Here is an 11,912-nt window from a genome sequence, read left to right as displayed (position 1 = left end):
AGAGGGTGTCTTCCGAGTCTTTTCAAAGTCTTCAAATGTATAGTTTAAGGTCAGGTTAAGTGGCCTGTAGCTACTGGTCAAAATTTGTATCTTTTTGTTGTTGTTGTTCAATCTTTATTGATTCTGGAGTGTTACAGTGATGCATTTTTTTTGCAGGTACTCCAGGATCACATTCACACCTGAACCTCAGTCTGATCTGTGCCACTGAGCAGCTCCACTGGAGCAGCGAGGTTAAGAGTCTTGTCCCCCCTAGAGCCTGACAAGAAGATCGATAGGCATCTCTCCTCTGTGTGTGCATTAGAGAGCTGAGTCCCACATAGACAAGCTGACCGCTAGTTAGCTTAGCACAATAAATGTTTGTGGATGGGAAGTGTTAGTATGCCTCCAACTTGCCCACTCAGTTTCCACAACCTGCAGTTCCTCTTGTGTATTCTGGTTTAAATGGATCAGGATCAGGATCTTGGTTTGTCCAGGAGTAATCCTCTTCCTCCTTGCTTACAGAGCATGATAGCAGCAGTTGCTCATGCAGTCATCAACAAACACTCCGGTTTTGGTGGAGTTACGGTGGCGTTTTTGAGATGCTGCAACAAATTCCTTCCCAGAAAGGCAAGAAAAGCACTTCATACTATATGACTGATTCTGAAATGACAGTGTCGTATTATTTAAAATGATAATTTCATGCTTATATTTTCTGCTCACCATCTTTCATGGTGCCCAGCTTTGTAGCGAGGGTCTCAGCTCCCCAGTGCACCACAAAGACGAGCAGGTTTCCTGTCTTCTTGTGTGACTCTGGCTTGGATGACAAATACATTTTCCTTTAAAATAAGATGCCCATAGAAGGAGTTTTAAAACTATTTTCACATTTTAGACAACCAAGTTGACTCTTGTGGTTGTTAGGATAGAAGACATGTTGGCAACATCTATTTTACACATTCAAATTAGATCATGAAAATTAGTATTTTATAAGAGGCATATACAATGAAATCAAAATGTTGGCTCATTAAAATGTTTTCATGTGTGTTTTAAGTTATTTTACCTGTTAAATATCTAAAACTAATCCTGAGACTTGGTAGAACTTAAAAGTTTTAGATTACACTCCAGCAAGCAATGTCATCACGAGGCTGTGTTTGTGTGTGTGTGTGTGCGTGCGTGCGTGTGTGTGTGTCACACACCACTACATGGTGTGGGTACAGTTTGCTGAAGACACATCACATCAGACACAATCTGTGGTGTGATGTCTCTGTTCAAGAGAGGCTCTCATCAACTTGCTCACTACCTCTTCACCAACATCAGCTGTGCCTGCCGCAGCAACACTTTTACTGATTTCATGTATCATAATATTAATTAAAATCACTTTGGCAAAACACACTGTAATAACTGTTTAATTCATACAAGGGAAATTAACTCAGTTGCTAAAAAGCAACACATGAGTTTATTGCTTACAAATCACCACCATCTAGCTGACAAGCGATTCCATTATGATGATGAATCACATTAATGGGCGCTTAAAGGGGAGCCTTGGCCTGGTATGAGGCAGTAATGAACCTCAGGCTTGGGAAGGATGAAAGCTGGACCTCTGGCCCACAGTTAAAGCTTGCAAAACTGCTGGGAAGGATGGTAGAGAGTGTTTGGGAAGAGGAGGTTGAGGGAGGTCAGGGCATCTGTCAGACCCTGTGATGGGAGCCATACCACAGGCGGGGGTTGGGGTAGAGAGGGTCTCCATCAGCAGCCCAAGGCCACTTTGGATAGCTCGAGGCTGCCTGGGTGGTGAAAAGATTACCCTGAAGTCGGAGTAAAACAGGCCCACGACACAGACCTTCAGCCAAGGACACAAGAACCCCAGTCCAGCAGAGACTGCCTCCACACCCTCCCTAGGGGCTGGAGTAGGCCAGCAGACACAGGGACAGAGAGAGAGAGAGAGAGAGAAAGAGAGAGAGAGAGAGGTGGGGGGTGAGATAGGGCAAGAAGTGAGAGGGTTATGGGAAATACAACACTTTGTTTCCTGCACCAATGCACAGCAGTGCAGCGCCCTCCCCTTAACTTTTACACTACAAGACAAAGATAAAGAGAGGGATTCTGGAACAAAGTCACAGCAGTCTTAAAAGTCAAGTAGTATATGAAGGGCTGGAGAGGCTCAAATTACACCATTGATGTTAATCAAACATCTGGCCTTCAGAATATTAACATATCATGACATATTTTTTTATTTAACTGTCATTTCTCTTTCTTATGGTGTGAGTGATTCACACCTTTGATAGTTGTCTTTCAGAGTCCTAAATGGGTGAAACGTCCCGAAATGTTTTTGTTCTGTCTTTTTATTCGTCAGAACCCCTCTCTCTCCTTGGAGGGAGTATTTTCAATGCCTTTGATTCAACCTTCCGTAATGCAACAGAAATCAAATAACCAGGGGTGCATTTGAAAGACGTCCTCCATATACTCTTGAAAAATGCTTCACAATTATAACTGACACATTGAGTCTCCCCGCTATGGATGAGATTTTGAATAAGGGCTACTGCTGTTACATGTGGTACAGTGTTACTGCACACCCTGTGAAAGAGTACGACACATCTACGTCCAAAAACAAGCAAGCAGGAAGGCTCCAGAAACTGGAGGACGCAGCAGATAGATCGATGTTGTGCTTCTCTGAGGGGCCTGAGACACCCCACCAGGCTGATTTGGGAGCACTTAAGTAAAGCAGAGGAAGCAGATGGATGTGCTGGTTGTCAAGTGGGGGCTTGTGGAGCCGGCCCTGGGGCAGCGGGTGTGGCTGCTCCAGGCCCAATGGTAAAATGGGCTCACCTCTGGGGATAGGTGCCAAAAAGGCCGAACACCCATGGAGACAACTGAGCTCACACAGAGAAGACTGAACAGTCACTTCTGGCTCCATGCTGGTCTGGACTGATAGGAAACTCGCACTGAGCTTACAGCAGCAGCAGCAGCAGCAGCACTGTCACATGAGCCCATATAAATCAACAACTACGACTCAACTCGTTAGCAAGCATGGCTCAACCTCAGTCAGTGTCATCAAAATGGAAAAAAAAGTATCGGGATTAAATCAGCTCCTTTTTCCAAATCTAAAATTATACAGGCAATGTTTGGACAGAAGCTTTATCTTGGGGGTAGGGCAGGACTTCTGACTGATTCCCCACCGGCAGAAACATGGATCGGCACCTATGGACGGGCCCACCTCGCACCCTCTGAGATATAAGTTGCTCATGTTAAAAACACCTCTCAGAAAGTCAGTGTCTGTGGATGGTGACAGTGAAAATCATTTGCACCCATCTGTTTGCAAAGAAGGTGGAAACCTTCTATTTCAGTCTGTTCAAATGTCCAAGAAGCACTTCATGGCTTCCTAGTGTCTTATACTGTGATTTGAGTCATTGGGTTGTGTCAGTATGTTTGACCTGCCAACCTCAAATTTGAAGTTTCTCAAGATGATTTTCTGTTGCCATGTGTCAAATGTGCAAAGGTCAAAAAGTCTCCAAATTTGAACTGAACATGAAAGTTTCACATAAAAGAATAGCCTTAGACAATCAAGCACAGCTTTTTGACTCGCAGTCAACAGCTGGGACGTTCCATTTATAAGGATAAGTTTGTTAGAAATTCACACTCTGGCTCATAAAGGACATGTTGCATGCAGTGTGAGGGTTTTGCTCTTAAACAAACCAAAGCGTGTTAATGTTAGCACTCTATCATTCTGACTCTTTGTTTGTGGATTGTGCTGCTGTTTACTTGGTCTGCTCTCTCCTGTGAATTAAGTTCTTTTTTAGTCCAACACTCTTTGACTGGAAATCAGTATAACCTCTTTGCACCTGAGCAGTGTCTGGGTCACGTCAGAAAACAAAATGCACCGCTAAGCATGACCCCTCCCGGTTAAGGTTTCTGTTGTTTACCTCTGGGCTCGCCAAACGCTCTATCACACATTAACCCTGGGGCCTGCCTAACGAGCTTTGGCGCGCGCCGCTCTCCAGCATCATTAAGGAAACACTAACCACAGTGGGACGGCGCATGAGACTGATAATAAACTCTTCCTACCTACTGCCATGCATGCAGCCGGCCAGCTAACACAACCTTTGCGCACCGTCTTAATTGAATGAGCAGGAGAGCGTAAGACAAGTGTCTGGGGAGAAGGTCAGGGGGAGATAAATAAGACAATTTCCAATCCTGAGTTCAATACCCATCAGGGGAAGTAGTGTGCAGTGAGGCAGAGGTTTTACAAGTGCCCACTGGTGCTTAGATTGCATTGACTCCTGCCTCTATTGCTAATACCTCATGTTATTGTGTAGAGTTTAGAAGTGCTACACGCGGCTATGTTTGTAATTGAGTCCTAGCATCTTACAGCTCACAACCTCCTCTCTAAAAACAAGCAGCCCTGATTTACTTTGTCTGCCCTCTTCTGCATGTTGCTGAACTCTTTATTTACACGGCAATCACCATCTATTACGGCCTCTGTGGCTTTTCTGGCTGTGAAAAAGGAGCTCAGTGCCTCCAATAGCTCCGGGGGATCCTAGCAAACAACACTCCTGAGATAAGCTAAGCTATATCGACTGCAGGACTGTTCACCCAGCCAACTATGTTAATCTTTTGGACTTTTTCAGCAGAGGGGATCAAGCTAAGAGGCCTTGGAGATGTTAAAAATGAGCCAGCACTCCAAATGGCATACACTTCAGAGGTAATGTGTTTGGTAGTTAAGAAGAGGACAGTGACTTATTCCCCCTCTGCCTTCAGCCGGCCGAGACGTCTTCCCGCACTGCAAATGGACCATCTGGATCGCCTGTAATAGCTCTCGATCAATCATCAATTTTTAAGGGGCCTTTTGTATTTCTATATAGAGAAAAAGGCAATTAGCTCATTAAGGTTGGAGGAGATGAAAAAGTATGGAGTTATAAACAGATCTAATGGGCAGAATTTAATGAATTTTTGGAATGGGAAAAGACAAAATCCTCAAAGCTCGGGCCGGTTGGCGAGGAGACGAGTGGCGAGGAAGCAGTCCTGACAGCTGTATCTTCCTTTGCAGAAAAATTGCAGTGATTTTAGAAATCATTTAAAATTCTGACAGCCCAGTTGTGAAATATAGATCTGTGCAGGTATTTTGGAGAAGACTTTTTTTTTTTCTTTTTGTACCGCCCTTCCCTGCTCTCCCTGAGAAGCTTTTGGCATGTGTGTTCGTTTCACTATAGCGGGCTACAATTGTGTGTCATCTAATTAGTATTTATATTAATTATCTTAAATTAACTGTCAAAGTGCTTAATTAGCATTATTAATGTTGTGTGGCATAATCACTGAGTGGTGGCTAAAAAATGAGAAAAAAAAAAAACGCCCCACACCCAACTTCATAGTAAGTCATCAAAAAGAGTTAATTACACTAATTAATACAACTTCAGCCGAGGGACTCATTTAACAAAGACTGAACAAAGCACAAAGCAGAGAAACCCACTGAAATATCATTCATTGTGTGGAGTAAAAGGACACCTTATTGTCATCTCATTAGTTTTGCCAGCATCTTCATCCAACTAAGTTGGCAGTGGAACTGAGGAGATGGCGAAATTCTGATGTCGAGTCCCTCAGAGGCCAAGTGGAGGTTGTGTCCCCTGAATTATTAAAGGCTGAATTTAGCAGAATAAAACAAACCATCCAAACATTAAGTGGTCTGCTAATACGTTGACCGTGAGTAGGCAGTAGGGCAGGCGATACTGAGACTCCAAGCTACAAGCCCAGCTGTGACATTTGTTTCATTTTTTTACAATGTGTCAATCAAAAGAGTTGTTCTTTTTGAACGAATCATTCATGACCGATACACCCCTTCTGCTTAGTCAGCCTCAGGATAGATGAGAGCTCATTAAGAAGAGTGTCAGGTGTTGGGGTAGAAGTGGAGCTGAATTTATGCTGTGGGGTAGTTAGTGATGGGGCGGGGGGGGGGGGGCTAGGACTACTCACTCGGTAACCTCACATATTCACACGTTTATTTTAAAAGTTATTTACCTCACAACTGATGTCAGCGATCACAGATGTTTCTTCAGTGCTGGCGTGGTCAAGACTTCTCATGCTTTCCTCATTTTCCTTCCATTTGTCCTCCATGTCTATAAACATTTTGGTTTCCAGAGCATCAGCATTGAAATGTTCATGAATTAAGCATCGCAAAGAAGGCCATCCTGATGAATTGGAAATCCAAGAACAACCTAAGCATGACTCAATATAGAAACCTTTTATTAGACCACATTTCCATGGAGAGAATGTCTGCTTGGGAGGAAAGTCGATCGTCAGAGTTCGAACAAATCTGGTCCCCGATAATTAAATCCATCACATAGTTTTGATGGGGGGGGCTGGGCTTCGTGGCTCTGGCCGCGGGGCGGGTGGCTATGGACGCTGGCTGCCTTGGGTGTCCGTGGCTCGCTGGGCTGGTGGGCCTGGGGTTACTGCCTTCTGGGGCGGCTTTGGGTCTCGCCTGTTGAGGGACGGTGTGGGGGGTGTGGGGGCGGCTTCCCCTATCATGGCGGCACCCTATGGGATTGGGGGTTGGGGGTCCTTGGGCTGGGTTGGGGCCTCCACCCGGCATGGGGGGGTCGGGGGCCCTCTGCTCTGCTGCCGGGGATTCGCGCCGGTCCCTCGGTGGGGTCCCGTGGTGGGGGGGCTGTGGTCGCCCGGTCCCCGGGCTCCGGCCGGGCGTGCTGGGGCCTGCCGTGGCAGCTGGGGCATATTTGCCCCCGGACGATGGGAGGAGGGTGGGGAAGGAAGGTTAGGTGGGGTTGGAGAGGGAGGGGGGTTGGGGGAGGGGGAGGGGGTCGGGAGGGAGGGAGGTAGGGGCTGGAGAGTGAGGTAGAGGTGGACTGCTTGGCGCCTGGGATTTGCTGGCCTGGGGCCCGGCCGCTCCCCCGGGGGGGTGACACCCACATTTGGGAGGGGTTTGCTAGCCTTGGCCCATCCTCGGGCAGGCTGGGCCCTGGCACGGTGTCCTGGACTGCCGCTACTCCGGACAAAGGGAGGATGCTGGGGGACGTCTGAGGGATGGGGGCTGACCTCCTTGATGCTGATCAAACTGGGGGCCCTGACCACGGGCTGCTGGCTGGGGGTTCCGCTGTGCACTGGGGGCCTGGGCCCTCCCTGCCCTCTGACTGCACGGTGGTGGGCCCTCTGCCCGGATCTCCGGACAGTGCTCCTTGGTGCTCCCATCTGACCTCTGGACCAGGGAGGCTAGACTCCCTGTCAGCTGGTTGCAGTGGTGACGGGGTGGTCAGCGGGGCCAGTCTGGAAGCTGACCCCCTGCAGGTCTGGCCCATTCCTCAGCCCCTCTCATTGCCTCTCTGTCCCATCACATCACATCTTATGTATCACTAGGCCTTGAGGGGCTGGACCCCCCCAATTTTAATCACATCGTAGACATTTAGGGCTTGGGGGAGTGCATGAGGATGTACTGGGAGACTCTGCCGTCTGCAACCGGCGGGGCTCCCATGCCCTGGGTGCTTCCGCCAATTTTAACTACATTCTAGTCATCCACATCATCACATCTACATTCCCATGCACAACACGCACCCTGCACCATGTTGGGATGGGGGGGCAGCTGGGGCAGGGAGTGGGTCCAGTGCTGCCTCCTTTGCTAACTGCACCATTGCAGGCCTGGGGGCCTGGCCGGGGCTCTTTGGGGGGGGGGTGGTCCTCTTCCCGGCATGGTGGTTGGGCTGGGGTTGGTCACGGGCCCTGCTGTTGTACGGTGGATCGCCCGCTGGCGGTTTCACTAAGTCTGAGGTGCCCTGGACCGTATCAGCATCTATGGTGTTCTCAGCCCCTGTATGGAAGAAGATGAGAGTATGATTGTTTTGTCCGGGGGTGGCGGTCCTGGGTGTGCGTGCCTTCGGCTCACCCCGGCGGGTGGGCTGGACCTCTCCGGGGAGTGGGGGGTCCCGGCTGGCTGGCTGGTGGTGCCCTATAGCCTGAAGCCCTCCTGCTCTGGGGGGAGGGGGAGAACAGGGGATGAGTAGAGGGGATGGGGATCGAGGGTTGGGGGGGGGGGATAGCTCTGTTCGGGGGCGGTGGGCCTGGTCGTTGTGGTGGGCTGTGGCTGCCCCGCCTGGGTGTGGGGTTGGCATGGGTGTTGGCCTCGCCGCTGGCGGACCGCTTGGGGGGCTCTGGTCGGGTCTCGGGCCGGAGGGGCCCTGTGCCCCTGGGCTCTGCTCATGCTGTGGGGGGTGCCCGGCGGGACCAGGGGTCATCTCTGCCCCGTCTCTCTGTGGGTTGCTTCTGGGTGGGGGTTGCAGCTCCTATGCTTTCCTATGGGTCCTGGCATGGGTTGGGCCTGTGGCTGTTTCCTGGGGGGGTGGCCTGGGTCTCCCCGTGTCCTGGGGGTTTCGGGGTGCTCTGGTGGCCTGGTCCTGACCTACCTGCCATCCTGGACTGGGGGTGTGATGTCCTGGCCCCCCACATCAGCTACAGCCAGCCATGCACAGCATCCAAGACAAACCGTAGCACACACACACACTCACGTACACACGCGTATACACACATACACGCATGGAGCGCACAACTGACCCATGAACACACACTCAGACATTTATCTTAAAATTATATTAAACCAAATGGTAAGCCTGCACCGGAAATTCTGCAACCAATGTTTTTTTTCTTTCTTTTTCTTTTGTTGTTGTTACTTTTTCTTTGTTTGTTTATTTGGTTTTTGTTTGTTTTTTGTGTGTTTTTGTTTTTATTGTTGTTGTTGTTTTTTTCTGCTATTGCTGTTGTTGTTTTTGTGTCCCCCCTCCCCCTTGTCTTCCCTATCCTGTCCCTGTTCTCTCTTCCTATCCACTCCTGAGCCTCAGTCCGGTAGCTTCATCGATGAACCAATACCATTCCCAATAAAATTAAACATAAATGGCGATAGGAGGAGTTTATCAGATTCCTCCTTTGCAGAGTAAAACTGCTTCAGTACAACAAGGCACCAGGAACATTGATGCTGCTTGCCTCAGCTACTGAACAGGACAGGTTAAAAAAAAAAAAAAAGTTCATGAATTCAATAAGACCAGGATGTCACTTTTTCAAAGCAGGATCATTTATCCATCCAAGGCTTATCAACATGGACAAGAGTCAGAGTGACATCCCCCTCTGAGTGGCACTCCCAGGGGGTGGGGTGTGCCGGAGGTAGCTCGCCATGTTGCGGAGATCTTTCTGAAGAAGCGATACGGAGACTCCGCTGAAAATCTGAGAAAATTCTGGAGGCATTTACAGGCTCAAGAGGCTGATAAAAGCAAAAAAAAACAAAACAGCAGTACGATCAGAAGTTGTACTAAATTAGCTTTTCAAATCAAGTCCATGCTGTTTACATAGTATAGTGCCAAATTATTTCAAAGGTAGTCTCATGACATTTTACAAATAGGGCAGGTGGAGCTCTTTAAATTAATACAGTTTAGATTAAGAATATTCAATTAAAATTCATTGAGGCCCAGTTAGAGAACATTTCCTCAAGCAAAGATATGCAACATTTTAATGTCTAACTAGGATTTGGTGCCATATTGACAGTGCTCCTGCATACTCCAATAAAGTGCTATTTTCTCATTGCAAGTAGTAAAGTAAAAAGAGCTGTGTTGAAATATATGACAGAGCTTTTTACAATGTGTATCTTACAATAAACTGCTTAACTTTAGAAAATGTTGCAACTTGAGTTTCCCTTTTGCTCTTTTGTTACCTTCATTTTACATTGGCAAATTTTATAATAATACAAATACAAAAACAAATATTCCTATTACTGAAGCTAATACTGATAATGGTAACAATTAATCATCACCAAGCAGCAGCAGTCCATCTGAGGAAACTCATTTAATTTCACTATCTTTTGCTGTTTGGGAAATAAACACTGTAATTGTTTTCGCCAGCATGTGTTGGACAGATTTTTTTGTTTTTGTCGTTTGCCTTGATGAAGATATAGAGTGCCTTTCTAGAGTTAGTGACACATTGCTTCTAATAAGACATTTTATTTACCAAAAATAATGAGTTGAGCGTCCTGTTTGTCCCAATGTTGCTGCCGAAAGAGTGTCGGCTTCTATGATTGGTACCTGATTGTATTCAAAGAATGACTTTTATCGAACAGCAAAATGAACACATCAAAAGCTGGAGCGCGGACGATTATTTTAAATGATCCTGAAGAAGTTACTGAAGATGTGTCATGGCGTGCAGAGGAGAGAGTATGTAAAATGACCAAGACATCTTTAAAGGAGCCTTCATTGTTGACACACAGGACTTAGTCATCAGTTTCCCAGGACATATTTCAAGAAACTTTTATGTATCCAGACATTCGTTTTGGAAATTCCTGGAATTTCCATAAGTATTTGGTGCTGGTTGGTTAATGCCATTGTATAAAATCTGTTCATGTGCATAAATACACAAAAATCGCTCATTACAATGCATAGCTCTGCTTTTAAACAGTTTATGATTTTATTTTGTAAAGGAGCTTAGTCTTCATTTATTTACCGTCCATTTCTTTGTGTTAATGTAAAGTGAACTATGCATCAGTGTCACTGAAGTGTGCATAATTGTTTATGAAAAATAACAGTTGATGTGATTGTGACTGGACAGATTGCATATTAAGTCGGCTTGTGTTTTATTTATGTACGTGGGACCACAGGGACCCGAAGGTAGAATGAGGACTGAATGCAATCCGGTTAAACATTCCATGCACAATGTGGTGTTTTTGAATCAGATGGGAATAATAGGCTTACAAACTATAAGCCCATGTCCAAATAGATTTAGGTCTATGCCCCTTGAGGCATGAGGATCATTTAACAAACAGCCCTCCCTCACTAATTCCAGACTACTTAAGCTCTTTATAACACAAATATTCAAATGAATAAAAAAATAATTCAAAAAAGTGCCAGCTAACAAACCGGGACTCATAACTCCACAGAGGGAGCAGAACAATAACAGAGAGAAGATGAATAGTAGAAAGAAACCGACTGTCTGATTTGGGTTTTTGGCAGGAATCTGACTTTGCATCCCTCCCACTAGGCTCCGTCTTGAGAGACTGCTTCAAAGACCAGAAATATGTAATTAATATCCAGACAAGTCTCGAAGCACCTCTGAACATCGAGCTGCTGGTTCACCTATTGTGAGATCGGCTCACTCTTTGCTAAAACATGGAACAGACAGAAGGTTGTTGTTTACCCCTCCCGCCTGAGATGTGATATAGTTTGTTATTTACATGAAGTGTTGCAGGTACAAATTAAGGCAGGACCAGCCCTGCACATCTGGGGGCTCCAGGCAGGAGAGGATTTGAAATGACTTCTAGTAGTTTTTCTATTTCTTTCTCTCAATTAACTTGCCAGTTACCACAGCTCAAAACATCTGATACAGTTTGGCTCTTTACATATCCAGCTGACAAAGAACAACATCATGAGTCATCGTAATGATTGGTTTCCACTCCATCAATCAAGTCCAATACTCACTCAGTTACCCCTCTGTGATTAATGACGTTAGCTCTTTTGGTCCCATTTTGAGAAAAATGCCTTAAGTTGGAAAGAAATTATGGAAAGAAATTATGCTGATTAATGCAACAAGCCACATTCATTTTTGTACTTCTTCACCAGCTACCGCATAAACCCCATATTGCACTGTGTACTTTGTTATAATTTACTCATTGGGCCCACTTTTCATCCATGATCTCTGAATAAAACCACATTTATCCATAATAAAAATAATAATAATGAAATGATGGTAAAATTCTTTCTCGCTGATTTTATTTTGAAAGCACGATCACTCCACTGGAATGGATATTTGTGGTTAACTGATGCATAATCATAGTTGACAAGACAGAAAAAAATATTAGGTTGCCTCATTAACTCCTCGAGTTCCCTCATAATAGGAGGAATCGATTACTCACACTCAACCCTAATAGAAAGTCATCAGACATCTCAAGTGTCATCCCAGTCTGTCAT

This window comes from Aulostomus chinensis, chromosome 13 (genome assembly GCF_037954235.1).
Source record: "Aulostomus chinensis isolate RoL2024-O1b breed Wild chromosome 13, RoL_Achi_v1.0, whole genome shotgun sequence".
In the NCBI taxonomy this organism is placed as follows: domain Eukaryota; kingdom Metazoa; phylum Chordata; class Actinopteri; order Syngnathiformes; family Aulostomidae; genus Aulostomus; species Aulostomus chinensis.
The sequence above is the reverse complement of the archived record's forward strand: the minus strand, read 5'-3'. Positions refer to the sequence as shown.